This window comes from Mus pahari, chromosome 8 (assembly GCF_900095145.1).
Source record: "Mus pahari chromosome 8, PAHARI_EIJ_v1.1, whole genome shotgun sequence".
NCBI classification, from domain to species: Eukaryota; Metazoa; Chordata; class Mammalia; order Rodentia; family Muridae; genus Mus; species Mus pahari.
The window spans coordinates 54291753-54308862 of record NC_034597.1 but is presented as its reverse complement, the minus strand read 5'-3'; the positions used below and the strand labels follow the sequence as shown (position 1 = coordinate 54308862).

Below are 17110 nucleotides of genomic sequence, written 5' to 3'. Positions count from 1 at the left end.
TCTGTCTTTTTTTTTTTTTTTTTTTTTTTTTTTTATTATTTTTTTTTTTTTTTTTTTTTTTTTAAAGACACCATGACTAACACAACTTATAGAAGAAAGACTTTCTTGGGGGCTTACAGTTTCAGATGGTTAGAGCATATGACCATCTTGGCAGTAGACAAGCAGTCATAGCACTAGAGAATTAGCTAGGAGCTTATATCTTAAGATACAAACACAAGACAAAGAGAGCTAACTGGACATCTCCAGCAAGGCCACATCTGCGAATTCTTCGCAAACAGTTTCACCAACTGGGGACCAAGCATTCAGATACTTAAGTCTATGGTGCCCATTCCCATTCAAACCACTCCACTCTGCCTCCTGGGCATTGAGATTACAAACGTGTGCCACCCCACGGTGGCTTCTTATTGTGGGATGGCAAGTCTGAATGTGTAGAGCTAAGGAAGCTTCTCGGATGGTGACCTGGTGAGTCATCTCTGTGAAGGGACCTAGTGCTGACTGCCTTCCCCAGGTAAGCCCATCCTCCCCTCTCCTCAGCCCTCCTCTGACCCACAGAATGCCTTCTCCCAGAACTTGTCATACGAGAAGCCTAGTCTCATTCAACCTGTCCAAGCTTTGCTAAGGTTCCCCAAGACTTACATCACTTTTCACTAACTTCTTTGGGGTCTCTGCCTCCACAGAGGAACTCGTCCCTTCCTATCTGGGTGGATCCCTGAGATCTCCTGAACCTACAGCCACTTCCTGGATGCTGGTGTCAGCTGCGGCACAGGGCTGGCCACTGGCCACCTTTGCTTTAGAGTATGATACGCTCCCTCCGTCCTGCCCTCTTCTTCTATAAAACAAAGGATGCCAACCCCAGTGCTTCCAACTCTACTTCCCTCAGGTTTGCCCAATGGCTTGCATCATCTACATCATCTGACATCACTCCATCTCCCTGCACTGTCCCAGAGACCCCCCATTTGTCCACCGTTCCTGAGGGTGGAGCCCACCAGCCCCTTCTGTGTCCCTCACCAGCTCAGGTGCCTGCCTGGGGTAGCCCCTCCCACTCACCTGAGCACAGCAGCCCTGGATTGCAACACGCACACCTTTAGACTGTGGGTGCCACATGGGCGAGGACTCTGCTGTTTGTCTTGGCTCCACCTTTTTTATTAATTCCCTTCTGTCCTTGTTTAGGGCCCCATAAAAGGATAGAATTTGAAAGAAAAGGATGGCCCACTGGCCTTTGGTGTTCGATTTTCAAAGTAGACGTTGGGAGAAGTCCTGCTTCCTAGTTCAGAAGTGAAAAGGTCACCTTTCACCTATATATGAAGAGACACCCTAAATGCCCTGCAAAGCTTGCAAGGCGCTGCTGCAGGGCCAGTCCTCAAGGACTTCCTGTCTGGAGAAGTCACGTCCCAGAGTCTATAGTCCCACCTCATCCCCATTTCCCACCTGACTTCTGGTCACCTCGACTCTTGAAACTGTCCAGAGATGCTCCAGCCCCCTCCCTGTGCACCGTGCTCTTTGCTGAGTGCCTGTCCCGTGGATCGCTTGCCCCTTTCCACAGCCTGGCTTTCTGGGAATATGGTTGGTCAATCTGCTCTCCCCAAAAGCTTTCCAGACCTGTGGCCTCCATACCGTGGTCTGAAAATTGTTGCCCCGCTCCCCACCCCCAGAAATTTTGCAAGGGTTTATTCTTCAGAGCTATCTGTCAGCAGTCTTGACAAGGCAGACCTTAATCTGACTGTGGTGCTCAAAGTGAGACTTCTGGCAAGTAATCATTAGAGGAGCCTGTGGGGTAGAAGACACACACACACACACACACACACACACACACACACACACATGCGCGCGCGCGCGCGTGCGCGCGCGCTGCCGCTGCCCCACAGGCTCCCTGTCTCTTGGCACGTGACATTGCCAGTGAGAAGGTCATTGTCAGGTACAATCTTCTCCTTGCACACCCAGAACCATGATGCCCAACGAATGTCTTTTCTTGATAAGAAGCGCTGTCCCAAGTATCCCTTTACAGGGATGAGAAGCCGCCTCGCACAGTCCACCAGCGCCTCACCTGGTGCGCACCCGGTCAGCATAGCCCCACCGCTCTCTCACTGTGGGGCCCTCTATTTCAGAGAAAGCGGCTCTCCTCCATGATTCAGAAGCCACCTTGGTTTTCAGTTTCTTTCTCCTCTGGCCCACTAAAACGGGAAGAGGGTCAGTGGGTAAGGGTGCTGGCCTCCAAGTCTGACGAACCTTAGCAAGGCACCTGGACCCATCCCTTCCTCCTCCTCCAAACCTCAAAACAGTAAATGCTTTCCTGTTGCCCAGAAAAGAAGGCATGGGGAGCCCAGCTGCCCCGCCCAGGGCCTTGATGTCATAGTTCACATACTCTCTAAGTACAATTTTGACCCTTCACAGAACACTCATATTCTCGTTCTCTCGCGTTAGGAAGAATGTGAATGAAGTAAGAGAGAATTGTGCTTTCTTAAGAAGAGGAAGGTTATGCTGTCTCTAATGGTGGAAGGAGTTGATGGAGATGGGAGGAAGGAAGGAGGGGAGGGAGGGTATGAAACACAGAATATCAGCCCTGAAAGCACATAGCTAAATACAGCACAGCCAGCAATAATGAAAATGTAAACCTGAATACGTACAGAGCTCTGTCTCTGTCTGTCTGTCTGTCTGTCTGTCTGTCTGTCTGTCTGTCTGTCTCTAACTCCCTCTCCCTATACTACATCTGGAAAGGAGCCCAGCAGGACATGCTATGAGGCTACAGCGAGATGCAGAGCTATAGCTGGGTTCCAATTTTTTTTTCAGATTTTTCTAAATGTTGGGTGGAAGGGCAAATTCCCTTCCCAGATAAAAGACATTTTCACAACAACAATGACATGACCTAGAGACTGGCATGAAGTCAGGGAGGATTGGCTGACAGACAGGCTGAGAACCACACAAAGGGAGCCAGCCCTGAAGAGAAAAGGTAAATTTGGACACAAACGTTACCAGAAAGGTCTGCTCCTGGCGGGTGGGGGCAAATGGGAAGATTCAATCCTCTCCCCCCCCCTTCATCCTCCCTGTCCTTCTCACACCCTCAGGAGAACACGAGGCCGTGACATGTTGCTCTTCCATGATCTGTGTCCATGGGCTCCTCCTGTCCTCAGTATTCTCTCCAAAGCCGTCTGTGTCTTACGATGTTCAGTCAACACCACAGTCATCCCCAAGTCCACTTCCTCAGAAGGCAACTGGCTGAACAGTCTAGAAAACTGAAACCTTGAGAGAGAGAGAAAAGGTATATTACTGATGTAAGATGGGGCTAACCAAGCAGAGAAAGAATGATTGTCAACAAGGACCCTCCGTGATGATCCATGGCTGCTGGAAGAGAACTCTCCTGTCAAGGTTGACCACCCAGATGTGGAAGAACATTTATACCATCAACCTGGACCAGGGTTCCAATCCCCGGTTTCCTATATTAAAACTGAAGAGCAATTAACCTCAAAAGCAGAAGCAACAATAGGAAATACAGATGAATTACATTGTATTTCACATTTAATAACAGCTGTGTGAAAACCCATGCAGTAGAATGGGAGCAAATGCCTGCTCACTAATTGTCTAGAAAGGGGTTCGTGTCAATAATACATAAAGAACCCCTGTGGCTCAACACCAAAGAGAAGAAGCACTATTGAAAATGGCCAAAGGATTGGAACCTACATTTTCAGAGAAGATATATAAATAGCCCCTGAGTGCACGAAGAAACGCTTAGCACAGGCATTAGGAAAATGCTAGTGAAAATAAGGGGAAGCTATGGTTGGATTGCTGGGGGTAAAGATCTGCAGAAGCCAGGGCAAGACAAACATGGATCTCTCAGGGACAGCGAAACATCCCTGCCATTGGGTTATTGGTATAAGGGATAGACACTCTTCTGGGGGAGGGGCGGTGAAGGAACAGCTGGAGGTGGCATGCAAGTCTTCACAAGATGGTACACTGACTGGGTTGCCCCCAGGACCTTCATTCTGACCAATGACTGGCTTGATTCTAAAAGCTGAGAGGACTAAGGAAGAGAAATAGCCAACTTCTGGCAAAATCACATTTCCCTGCCTCCAACCTTACCCCCTGCTGGACAGAGGAGGAGTTGTTACCTCCTGCAGCTTGGGACAATGTGCCAAGGACTGGTCTAGAAGGACAGCTTTGGAGCTTGTGAAGCAGAGACATAGCCAAGGTAGACCCCTTTGGCAGGTAAGAGGACAGAGCCTTGCCCCGTTTCTGGCTGCACCTCCCTGTGACCTCCAGTTGCCACATGCCTGCCATCAACAAACCTCTACTGAGGCCATCCATTTCTTCCAACAAGCAGAACAAAGCCCCCCAGTTCCTTGAGTCCTGTTTAAGCTTCCCACCCTCCTCTGACTGTTCTCTCCTTCCCCTCTCTGTCCCCATCCTCATTTCCTTATTCCCTGACCAATACGTCCTGCTTTCCCCCCAGGTCCCCTGCCTGCAGGGACTGTTTCTGGAATTTTCCTTCCTGTACACATTTGCAGTCTATGTCACAGGGAGCCAACTTCCCCTGAGGATCTGTGCTTTCTGTGTTGCACCTCCCAAACTGAACAGCTCAGCAGACATCTGTAGAAGCTCAGCGCCTAAGGACCCCTCCCACTGAGGGAGCTGGTACCTGGCCTTCCCCTAGGGTAGTCTAAACAAGCATCTTCAGAAAGGGGGTTTATTGCCAAGACAGTAGAGATAAGCAGGGCTCATCTGTCTGCCACAATGACTCGGGCTGGGCCTGGGTTGCACATTGTCAGAGTGATTTCAGCAGAGCCTGCGAGCCATGAAACTCTTACAAACTCCAGATAAGGCCCTTGTCTTTAGAGAGCTTGGAGGAGAGGGGAGGGGGGAGTTGTAGCGATAGTCACCACTGGAGATAAGGAGAATATATATTTTGTTTAACCAAACCTGTCCATTGGCTAGAGACACCAATGAGCTGGCATCCATCAAATCCTTTTCTGATTTACACGAATACCTGATTCCCTCCGATAAGGAAAAGTGTAAGTCAACACAGCTCTGTTGTCATTGGGTGTTACCTGCCCAGATACTGGAGTTTTTATCTACAGATTCATTCACAGGCTTCCTTCAGCTTTATCTGCAACTTAGGTGTGACCAAACTGTCTTGCATGCGTATATGCGTATGTGCCTGTGTGCATGCGTGTGTGCCTGTGTGTGAGTGTGTGTGTGTGTGCATGAGAGAGAGCGCTCATGTGGGCATGCATGTGAGTGTTCAAGTGTGTGTGTGTGTGTGTGTGTGTGTTCTAAAGGCCTGTGGATGACCACATCATGAACAAATGCCACAGGAAAATGGTGACTTGGACACCAAAGGGGAAAAGAAGGAGGGAGCAACACCATGATGAATGTGTTTCATAATCAGCTTAACGCCGCCAACTGTTGTCTACTCCAACAAACTCTGGCCTGCTATCCATCAGCCCTAACTCAGGGAGGACGAACCCCAGGGCTGCCCTGATAAGAGACAAAAACTGTGGTCAATCATCCTACACCTCTGGACTCAGTTTCTCCATCTACGAAGGAGAAAATTATATCCACCGCGTGCACATCCATCATGAGGATGAATGATCCACATTCTGCCAAGTGATCCTAAGGCAGGAAGGCTGGTGGATTAAATAAAGATTTACAAAGAATCATGTCCGAATGAGGCTTATTTATGAAGTGCTTCAGGAAGGTAACAGATGGCAACTGCATGGGTCCCCAGGGAGAACATACTTCCTGCAACTCCTTTTCCAGAAAAAGAGAGAGAGAGAGAGAGAGAGAGAGAGAGAGAGAGAGAGAGAGAGAGAGAGAGAGAGAACCTCCGTTCCTCCTCAAGTCTTGGGAAGGACATATCTGATAAATCACTGATGCCATCAAGCCAGCTCTCCAGCCTAAAAAGTGACATTTGGGGGCATGGAGATGGCTCACCAGGTACAAGTACTTGCTAAGCAAACCTGGAGACCTGAGTTCAATCCCTAACCCCACAGTGTCAGAACAGAAGTGACTGAAGAGATGCCCACATGCATGCAAACACACACACACACACACACACACACACACACACACACTGTGGCACATGCACGCATGCATGCGTGCCCTCACTCACATGCACACACTTCAAAGCCGTCATCTTTATCGATCATCAGCGCAAATAAAAGGTTTTTTAATGCACCATTTGGAAAGGAGATTTAGCAACAGAGTGACAGTGGTAGGAAATGTTAAAACCGCTCAGCTGAATACACTATAAAAGTTCTTTATAAAGTTCTCTTGCTTTGTGTGCAGCATAGAAGTCTATATACGTGAAAAATGAAACCATACCCCAACTCTCACCTCCCATCCCCCTCAGTTCCTAAGCCCATTTCCCCAGGAAACAAGCTTAAAACTTAGTCTTTCCAGGCCTTTCTAGGTACAAACCCGAACCCATGACTTTGTACTTAACAGTCTGCACACTTGAGAGGGCCAATGGAAAGTCACGGGCACCACTCTTCAACTGACACTGGAGCAGGAAGGATACGCTTCCCACTGAACCACCAGGAGATGTGCATGAACATCTATCTGTAGGAAGACTGACTCCCAAGAGGTCACTAACTCAACATGGCTCTTTACGTATAGCCTTCTGGATCACTGGCCTCGTGGACACAGCCAGCCACCTCTGGCTTAGTCATAGATCTGTGTGATAGAAGGAGGTTCTGAGACGCCACTGAGTCAGTGCTTGTGAGGGACCTGATAAAACAGGAGTTACAGGACAATGGGTGGAGTGGGTATTGTGTCTACCCTTCTGATTCTGATTCATAGACAGTATTTCTGCTATGCAGAAGTCCACTGCTCTGCGTGATCCCACCAAAACCTGTATTTGTAAAACCTTGACAGCTTCACCTCTGGGTATTGATAATTGATAATTGACTATATGAGGCAAGTAAACCTATACAAGACCCCTCACAGCTCTTCACTAACCTCATTGGCAGGTAGCTGACCCTCCCCCCAACACACCTCCACATCTAGGATTGCAATCTTAGCAACCAGTGAGTCATAGATCTTAACTGATGTTGTATGGAGGCTAACTTTTTATATGTGTGTTAAAACCATCTGCAGCATTGAAGGTTCTTGTGAGTCTATGCCAAGGACGAATGCTGAGAAGAAAATTGTGTGAGTTGCTTTAACAGAAATGACTAACTAGCATTCGTTCTAGTGTCACTGTGTTAGACCTCATGACCAAAGCAACTTGGGGAAAGACGGGGATGGTCCTCCCCTATCAACCAACAATTAAGACATTTCCTCACAGGCATGGCCACAGGGCAATCTGACTTGGCAATCCCCCAGTGGAGACTCTCTCAAATACCTCTGGGCTGTGTCAGGTTGACAGCTGATGCTAACTAAGAGAACTAAGTTTGAAAAACTAAAAAGGCAACATAATAACCCTGAGATGTCATCAAGGCAGAAACCCAAAGGCAGACATCACTGCTAGGCTTGAACACTCTCTACAGAAAGGCTGAGATTGTTAGCATTTAGCCGCCTAGAGGAGAGGCTGGGTAGCTGATGCCACACTGCTGAGGAGACGTGATTGACTTGACGGCTGGTGCCTGCAAGCAGAGAAACAAGTAGACTTAGCTGGGGTGCTGCCAGGACTTAGAAGCTAGGGAAGACACTGACAGAGCCAGGAAGCAAGAAAGAAGGGCTCCCCTGCCCCCCACTAGTGCTGAGCCCCCTCTGTAGCCCCAGTCATGGGTGTCCTTTGCAGTCTGATCCAAAGCACCCCATAGCAGACGAGAGATAGGTAGGTTTGAAGCTCAGAGGCTAGAGCTTAAATCTGCATCGCCAGTGCAGATTAATATGGCTATTTTGCTTTCTTCTTTCAGTCTTTCTTTAAAGATAATATCACTTTGTAGCCCAAAGCGACCTTAAACCTCCTGCCTCTGCCTCCCAAGTGCTGACTGTAGGCAGGCACCGCTGCACGTGACTTCTCTCTAATTCTCCTCCCATTTTCTCTACAGTAGCACATTCACTTGCCCCTAGAGAAAACCGACGGTGCCATCTTTCTTTATTCTCACCAAAGCTGAGAACGAACCTTCTGCTTTTCAGCCCTAAGTCATGCACTTAATGCTACTATTGATGCGGGTCAGACCCTCTTATCACATAAAACTACAGTCTAACTTCTACTAAGAGGTTAATTTTAATCAGGAAAAGATGCTACATTTTGTTAAATATCTTTCTACTTTTTCCCTAATATTGGGCCACTAATAAGTCTACTCATAGTTTATTAGCACATCTCTTTTTTAGTGACATAGAGAAGACTGTTAGGGAATACAATAGTGTGCCTTTTCCCTTTTAATGTGTAGAATCTTAAAGAAATGTCTAACTACCAAACAGATGATCTAAGCAGAAAGAAGATCCAGGGTAGTCAGGATGTGTTCATTTGTACAGTTATCAGCCATGGGTTATTTTTGTGTGTAGCTCCATGTTAGTCAGTACTCTTTCTGTTTTAATCAAAACTGATTTTCAAATTAATCTAATAGGGGGTAAAGGATGTAGCTCCATTGGTGGCGCAAGTGCCTTAGGTGCACAAGGTCATGGTTTGATCCCCCAGAATGTATGGGTGCTTCCGTGTGTGTGTGTGTGTGTGTGTGTGTGTGTGTGTGTGTGTGTTTGAGTGTTTGACCTAATACCAGCATCGTTGATTTTAAGGATTTCAAATATGCCATTGTCCCCTTAAAGATGTGCATTCTACCAACTTTGCAATCCCAGTATACAAAGTGATTTTTTTAAAAAAAGATTTGATTGTTTTTATTTTATGTATGTGGATGTTTTAACTGTATTTTGTGTCCGCATTACCATTTGTGTGACTTGCACTGTTAGAACCCAGAGAAGGCACTGAGCTCCTGGAATTGAAGCTACAGATGGTTGTGAGCCATGATGTGGGTGCTGGGAATCGAACCACGTCCTTCCAAAGAGCATCCAGTGCTCTTAAAAGGTGAGGTGCCTCTCCAGTCTTAACAGGTGGAGTTTATTTTCATAGTTATCTTCGGATAGAGTCCGAAGAAAATTCTGCATTCATCTTGAAATTCTCCAAATGTAGGACACTTCTCCCTAAGCCCCAGAGAAGGAAGGAGACGATCACACTACTTGAAAATAACAGAAAAATCATATGTAGAGAGCAGTGCCACCCCCAAAAGAAGGTTTCTTAGTTGTTAACATGGAAATTTCCAGCTGGTTTTTTGACCCAAAGACCTTGTGTTCCAGAAGTAACGAGATGAACCCTAATGCAAAATTTGTTCATGAACACACTAGACAGGAGGCTGGAAGCTTTCATGGCTGAACCTTACCTTGGAAAGACATTGGCCTGCCTGGGATGCCAGTAGAGCTGGATCATTGAGATGCTGACCTGGTACCCCAAGTGTCTGGAGGGAGGGGCTAGGATATACTGACTTATATGGGGAGATTCCCAGGAGCGATTTCAAAGGAAGGAACGCATAAAAAACATCTCCTGCTCAAACGCATGGGCCTTGGGGAGGATCAAACGGGATGAGAGATGGGAACACCATCTGCTGCTGCACAAATAGCTATTCCTATTACTCAGCTGAAAAGTGTGACTAGAGAGTATCCCAAACACAGTGGAGAACACGATGGGCAGATCAGAGTCAGCCTTGCACAGCAAGAAGGGAAGAGCGGTGCCAAAAGATCTGAAAGTTAGGTACAAAGGTCAGAGAACACACATGGAGCTAGGCAATGTCAGTGATACAGCCCTTGCCCGGTATGCACAGGGCCCTGGGATCCATCACACACACACACACACACACACACACACACACACACTTGGGGCAGGCATTTAGTAAGTTCAGTTATGAAGTGTCTCACAAAGCTCATGTTTTGGGGTTGGTTCCTATCAGTGGATCTAACCATTGAGAGATGATTTGCACATCTGATGACGTTACTAGGAAATGATTGGAAAGTAGAAATTGGAGCCACCCTCGTAGGAAGTAGTCCACTGAGCCTTCAAAAGACATACCTTCTGTCCTCCTGACCCCGTCTCTCCCTCTGCTTCCTGGCTCCTATGAGGTGGGCCACCGTGCTTCTATGACCTCTCCACGCTATGCCACAACACAGGCCCACAGTGGTCAGGTCAAGTGGCCATGCACTGCAAACGGAGATCCAAAGTAAATCATTCCTTCTTTTAGATAATGTCCTTTGGAGTTTATCACAGTCGTGAAAAGCTTCTGTAGCACCAGTCCAAGGGTCTCCAGTGTCAATGAACAGAAGCAAGGATTTAGACCTCGGTACTGGCCCCATCGTCTCGGGCATACTAACACTACTGCACTACAAATGTTAAAAGCATGAATTGTTATCTCCGTTCTAAAACAAAAACAAAAAGGAAACAAAGCAAAACACCAATGCATGGGAGGCTACAGCAGAGCGCTAACGTCAGTCTGTGCAAGGCGGGCATAGAGTGGAGTGAGACCCTAACCCTGACCCCTGTCCTCACGTGCGTACTTCAGGGACTTTAGAAAGTTCTGGAGCCACTGATTTCTTTCAGAAGCACAGAATCCAATAAAGTGCCACACACTCAATGTAGCCACTCAGGGCACCCTGGTCATGCCGCAGCCATGTCAGCAATCCAGAGATGACTGTCAACTACACACAGAACAGCCTGGCCCTGGGCCTACAGACGTCGTGACCCACTGACACTTGCCCAGCAGAGCTATGCATGGGTTGGACACAAATTGATGTAGGTGCAGCAGGATCCCCCATACCAGTGCAAACTTGTTACTATTCCTGTTGCTATGACTGGTATCCGACATGAAGCAATTTAGGGGAGGGAGGGTTGATTTCAGCAAACAGCCTAAGAGGGGATGCAGGTCAGTCACCATGGTAGCGAAGGCATGGCTACCGGAGCATGAGGTAGGTCATGTTCTGTCCACAGCCAAGAAGTAGAGAGAGAGAGAGCAGGAAGGAGGATCAGGCAAGAAAATCTTTTTTTTTTCTAATGTTGGCTTTAGCTCTTATTTATTTTATTTAAATATTGTATTTATCACAAAGTTGCTTGCCAATTATCAAATATTTCCATGCCCCACTTTTCACATCTGTAGAGCAAGAACAGTATCAGCTAATACATAACATTGTAAAAAGTGGACTCTCAATAATGCTAAGTCCTTTCATTCTTTCCGATTCTAGTACAAAACCTATTGTCTTTTCTTTTTATTATTATTGGGTACGGGCAAGAAAATCTTAAAGCTAGCGATCCACTTACTCCAGCAAGACTCCACCTCCTAAGGGTTTCACAACCCTCTGAAACAGAGCCACCAGCTGGGGACCAAGTGTTCAGACACATGAGGCAACAAGGACACTTCATATTCAAACCACAAAACCCATCTTGCCCATCAATAATATTCATGATAATAGCCCAACTGTCGATTTTTAAAGATTCATTTATTTATTTTATGCGTATGAGTACACTGTTGCTGTCTTCAGACACACCACAAGAGGGCGTCAGTTCCCATTACAAGTGGTTGTGAGCTACTATGTGGTTGCTGGGAATTGAACTCAGGACCTTTTTTTAATGTCAAGAACCACAGACTATGAACAGTAAGACTTACTACCATACCTGTTTTATAGACTTAAAAACTGAGGCTTATGGCCTCGAGCTCAGAAATCCGCCTGCCTCTGCCTCCCCAGTGCTGGGATTGAAAGCATGCGCCACCACTGCCCGGCTTTTAGCAGCTTTTATGACATTGNTAAGCTATATTTTTCATCTTTATTTCTTTAATTTTCTTTTTTTATAGTTTAATGTATTTTAATAGCANACTTACAGGAACAGCACAGAAGACAGACAACATTAAAAACATGTACTTGTATGTAGGACAACTCAGTTAGAAAAGTATAGTGAATGGATGAAATCTACTGTGTGATAAAAATGCTACAAACACCATTTAGTTGTCGTCAATAAGAAATTTACTTATTTTTAAAAAAATCCAAATGCTGGCATTGTCCAGAAAATTTTAACAGGTTTATTTATAATTGTTATAAAGTTGAACTGTTGAAATGTGTTCACTGAAACATTTTGCTTGCATTAATGCTTTACATCTTGCATTTATATTAAAAATTCACACAAAAAAAAAAAAAACTGAGGCTTAAAGATATACATTAATGCCAAGCATGACGGTACACGCCCTTAGTCTCAACACTTGGGAGAGACAAGTAGGTCTTTGTGAGTTTGAGGTCAGCCTGGTCTACATAGTGAGTTCCAGGTTAGTAAAGGCTTTGTAGAGAGATCTTGTCTCAAAAAACAAACAAACAAAACAAATGTGCTAACAAAAAGATAATCACTAAAGAGTTCATACAGATAAAGAAATGTAATTTCCAGAGGTTGTCTCATAAGTCTGAGACCAAGGTGAGACCTTCAAGGGTAAGGACAATCCTGTTAGGGACATTGAAACGTAAGAGTTGTCTAGTGAGGGAGAGGGGATAAAGGGCCAGAAGGTAAGAATAAGTCTCACTTCCTGCCTATTCTACTTTTAAGCAATGAACATGCAACATTTTGATAAGAGAAACCAATAAAAAATGGGGGGTATGCAAGTGTGTGTGGGGGGGTGTGTGGGTGTGTTAGTGTATGTAGGTATGTGTGTGTGTGCAGGTGTGTTCATGTATGTACGAAGGTGTGTTTGTATGTAAAGGTGTGTTTATGTGTGTATGCAGATGTGTGTGTGTGCATATGCAGGTGTGTTCATTTATGTATATGTGCACAGGTGTACTTGTATGTGTTGAAAGAACAAGGAAGAAGAACTTTTGATGGGGCTAAGTCCCTCTAGCCTCTCATTTGGGTCTTTGTCTTTAGATGGGGGTCTCACTATAAAGTCTAACCTGCGTAGAATTCATTATGTAGACCAGTCTGGCCTTCAGTCCACAGCAATCCTCCTGCCTCTGCCTTCCAAGTGCTGGCATTATAAGAGAACACCATCATACAGGCTCAGATGTGGGTCCACATGACTGACTAAGTGTCCTTAGTACCTACATACAGCTCTGCCATCCTCATGGTCCTCCTTACTGGTTTGTCCCTCTGGACTAAGGGGATAAGCACAGATTCAAGCTGCGGTCCCTGGAGTCAGGCAAAGGGAGACCTATCACAACCTCATCTAGACATCACTAGGCAATGACTTCCCTCTTCTCCTCAGAATCACACTGGTCTAGCTGTGGCCATAGAACCACAAACTTAACCAAAAGACAGTGGAATGTCAGGTCCTCCCAAAATACATGTCATTAACTGACCCTTCTTCTTTTGATGGGATCTCATTTAGTTCAGGGTGGTCTCAAATTGGCTAAGTAGTTGAGGATGACCTTGAACTCCTGATCTCCTGCCTCTACCTCCCAAGTGCTGGAATTACAGGACAAGCCACCACACCCAGTCTTTATGGTTTCCTTAATAATAATAATAATATTTTTGGAGAACAAAAAAGGGTATATTTTTCCTGAATATTGGAAGGCCTACAAGGCTATGGAAAGCCCAAATTCCTGTGGTCTCACAGAGATGGCAGGGCTAACAGCTGAGCTTGGGGTCTCTAGCTGTTTCCTGTGGGAGTTCTCTCAGCTCTGACTCTGACCATCTCCTTGGTTACAAAACTTTTCTCTTCCAGAACTCCTCAGAAGATCTGCAGTCTGCCCCTCAGTAGGACACCAGCTGAAGTGAGTGTGTATATTGCTGCTCCCACTAAGGAAAGGAGAGACCCTCTCTAAGTTTAGATCAAAAGGCAGAAAGTATTGTAACAGCTATTTACAAAAGGAGATACAGAATTACCATTTGGAAGGACAACTCGGCTTCTGGGGATAATCACAAAAGAAAGGAAAGCAGGGCACAGCAAAGATGTTTGTGCAGTATTGAGAGAGTATCTGTTTTAATAGTTACAAGTAGCAAGGTCTTCCCCAGGAAAGAACACTAAGTGCTTACTCAATAGCAGATACTCAGTCCTGAAAACATATATGCAAGTAACATTATACAGACTGTGCAGGTTGTACTTACTATTTAGGAATATACATAAGTAGAGAGATATAGATATATATACATATATCTACATGCACACACAAGAACACACATGTTTGCATGTAACAACAACTAATGAAAGAGAGGTTATGACTGTGAAAGAGAGCAAGGAGGGGTATATGGGAGTATTTTGAAGAAGGAAAGGGAAGGGGGAAATGATGTAATTATATTATAATAATCTCAAAAAGTAAAGTTGGTGACAGCTCAAATATCTGTCAACAGATGGATAGAGAAATAAAATATGGTCTGTACATATGGGCTAGCATCATTTGGCCTTCGAGAGGGTGGAAATGCTAGTGTGTGCTACAATGTGGATGAAGTATGAGGATGCAGTGCTAAGTGGGACGAGTCAGTTATAGGTGTCAAACTCATACAAGAAGAAGGCGGAGGGGCTGGGGATGTGCTGTATGAGTGCTTACTATAGAACCACAGGCTGGACTACAGAATGGTGGAGTTTAGGTCCCCTCAAAACGCATAAGATCTCTGTGTTTCTTGTATGAGGCTGAGTTTGATCCCCAGAGCTGTCAGTTTGACATGGTAATATGTGCCTATAATCACACCTGGTGGCAGAATCAAGAGTTCCAGCTCATGTTATTTGACAACTTTAAAGCCAGCCTGAGCTATAAGAGACCTGGTCTCAGGACAAAGAAAAGAAAGGAGGGAGGGAGGAAGGAGCAGGGCCAAGAAGGTGCGTGCCTGTAATTCTAGCACTTGGAATGGGAGGCAGGAGGATTGGATGTTCAAATCCAGCCTGAGCTACATAGTAAAATCCTGTCTGAAATCAAAACTGGGGAACTAGAGAGATGGCTCACTGGTTGAGAACATTTGATGCTCTCTCAGAGGAACAGAGTACCCATATTGGTGGTGCACAACCACCTGTAACTCCAGCCTCAAAGATACATACACAGACACATAACAAAGGCAAAAATAAATCTATTTTTAAAAAGGTAAAATAGGGGTGGGTGGAGTTTAACAGTAGGGCTCTTGCTTGCTTGGTATGCTCTGGGCTTGGGTTCCAGTAATGAAAGAGAGAGAGAGAGACAGAGACAGAGACAGAGACAGAGACAGAGACAGAGACAGAGAGACAGAGAGAGAGAGACAGAGACACACAGAGAGACAGAGAGACAGAGATAGACAGGCAGAGACAAAGAGACAGAGGAAGGAAGGAAAAGAGACACAGTAACAGAGAGGGAGGAAGGGAAGGAAGGAGGGAGGGAGGGAGAATGTGTCTAGAGGGGGATATGGTTGTATAGAAATGTCCTTAATGCCACTGACCCCTGCGGATTAAAGCGACTGAAGTAGTAACATTTGTGTTGTGTTTATTTTATAATAACCACAGTAGAACCCACGTGACCAAGGCACTGGGCTGGTGACAGTTCTCCGGCTGGACAGAGAAGGCCTGTGCCTCGTCATGTTCAGCTCACTCTTCAGGAATTTTAATGACCTGACGCTTCAGGGAGTTTTACATGAACATCTTCCTATTGAAGAGTTTCTGCAAGTCATCTGGTAAGGGCAACACATAGAGACGGAGAGCTATGGTGGACACCTTATTCATCACTCTGCAAATACTCATAACAAAGTTCTTGGAAGGGAGGGAGACGCGGTCCTGTCTCTTTTACATCTTCCCCTTTTCTTCCAGGCCTTCCTTCATCTCTCTTTCTCTTCGGCACCTATTTTCTCCTGGTAGACACCCCTGGCTTTTCATTTCTAGGTTCTTGTTCTGCATTTGGAGATCAGTAATAATGTGTCTGGATTCTCTCCACCATTTAGGGACTGTTTCAAGGACCCCGGGAAACTAAGAACTGGGAAATGCATTAAAGTATGCCGGCATTATGTTTACTCTTCTTGTTATTATTAAGATGTTCCTCTGGGAAACACCAACTCCACAGGGGCCATCTACCCTGAGTAAAACCAGAGGGATCTGTTTGCCTGGTTCCCACGGCTCACTCTGTGAACCTTTCTAAGTGCCTAACCCTGCATTCCTGGGTCACTTGGAGGGCAATGGAAATGGAGCTCCATGTCCCTAGGAGTATTCAACAGAGCTGACAGTCACCTGGAAGAAGATTCCTGCTCAGGGAAGGAATAATTCCAATTCTCTTCCTATGCTAAGAGGCCACTGATTATCACATGTTTAGGACTCAACTGATGGGGAAACCAAAGTGGGTTCCATAGTTCCCACCTCTCTGAGTTTGGGATACTTCACTCAAGGTCATAATCTACACTCCCGGAGGATCTGCTGCTCCTGGTGCTAACCAACAATGCTCTAAAACATCCACTGCTTTTAACTGCCCCATAGGCTAGGCGATAGGAGGAGAGTCTCCTCCCCTCTGGCCTGTAGGACCACTTTTCTAAGGGCAAGCCTGGGGTTTCTAAGGGCAGCAGGTTGAGGGAGGAGCATTCTCCCAGTAAATGGTGATGCCCTAGGAGTGTTCCATCTGTGTGCAGTCCTTCTGAGTGACCTTGGGCAGACTCAGCAGAACCTCCTGGATGTAGATTTGCTTTAAAAAAAAAAAAAAAAAAAAGGCCAGCCAGTGCTTTATGCCCCGACAGGGCTTCCTTCCACTTCCACACATACCAATGAGAAAAAGCCAGCCACAGGACTCGCTGAATTAATGAATCACTTCTCTTATCTATTTTTTGCTGTTATCTAATTCTGAGAGGGAAGCTGGGAGCAGAGGGAGTCCGGAGACATAGCTCACAAAGTCTCCCTCCCACCCGGCTGAAACAGGCTGGAATCTCTGGGCCTAGAGGCTGATCTGTCCCTGAAAGCTGGCCTCCAACAAGCTTGGAAGAGCTTCCACCTAGGGTGAGTCACCTCCAAATGGCCCTCCTGCCAGGAGGCCAGGAGGAACAGCCAGGGAATGGAAGCCACAGGAGCACTGTGCATGGTGGAGAGGAACCTGGGAAAGAGGGAACAGAAAGGCTGTCCAGGGTGCCCACCCAGGTGTAGTGGGGTGGGTACTGGGAGTTCTTCAGCCTTTGCCTAGAGGAAAGAAAATAGATTGTTTCTAGGACAACCTGCTGAGGTTTCTCTCTCTCTCTCTCTCTCTCTCTCTCTCTCTCTCTCTCTCTCTCTCTCTCTCTCTC

The 17110-nt window shown here is 46.0% G+C and overlaps 1 protein-coding gene across 1 annotated transcript in view; it reads left to right on the top strand.

The window, feature by feature from the left end:
• Positions 1-16750: 16750 nt before the first annotated feature.
• The window catches only part of Gata4 (GATA binding protein 4), a 74508-nt gene continuing 74148 nt past the window's right edge, over positions 16751-17110 (top strand). The window contains exon 1 of the mRNA XM_029541862.1: positions 16751-16829. The gene's annotated coding sequence lies outside the window, so the exon portion shown is untranslated. The remainder of the gene's footprint in view (positions 16830-17110) is intronic.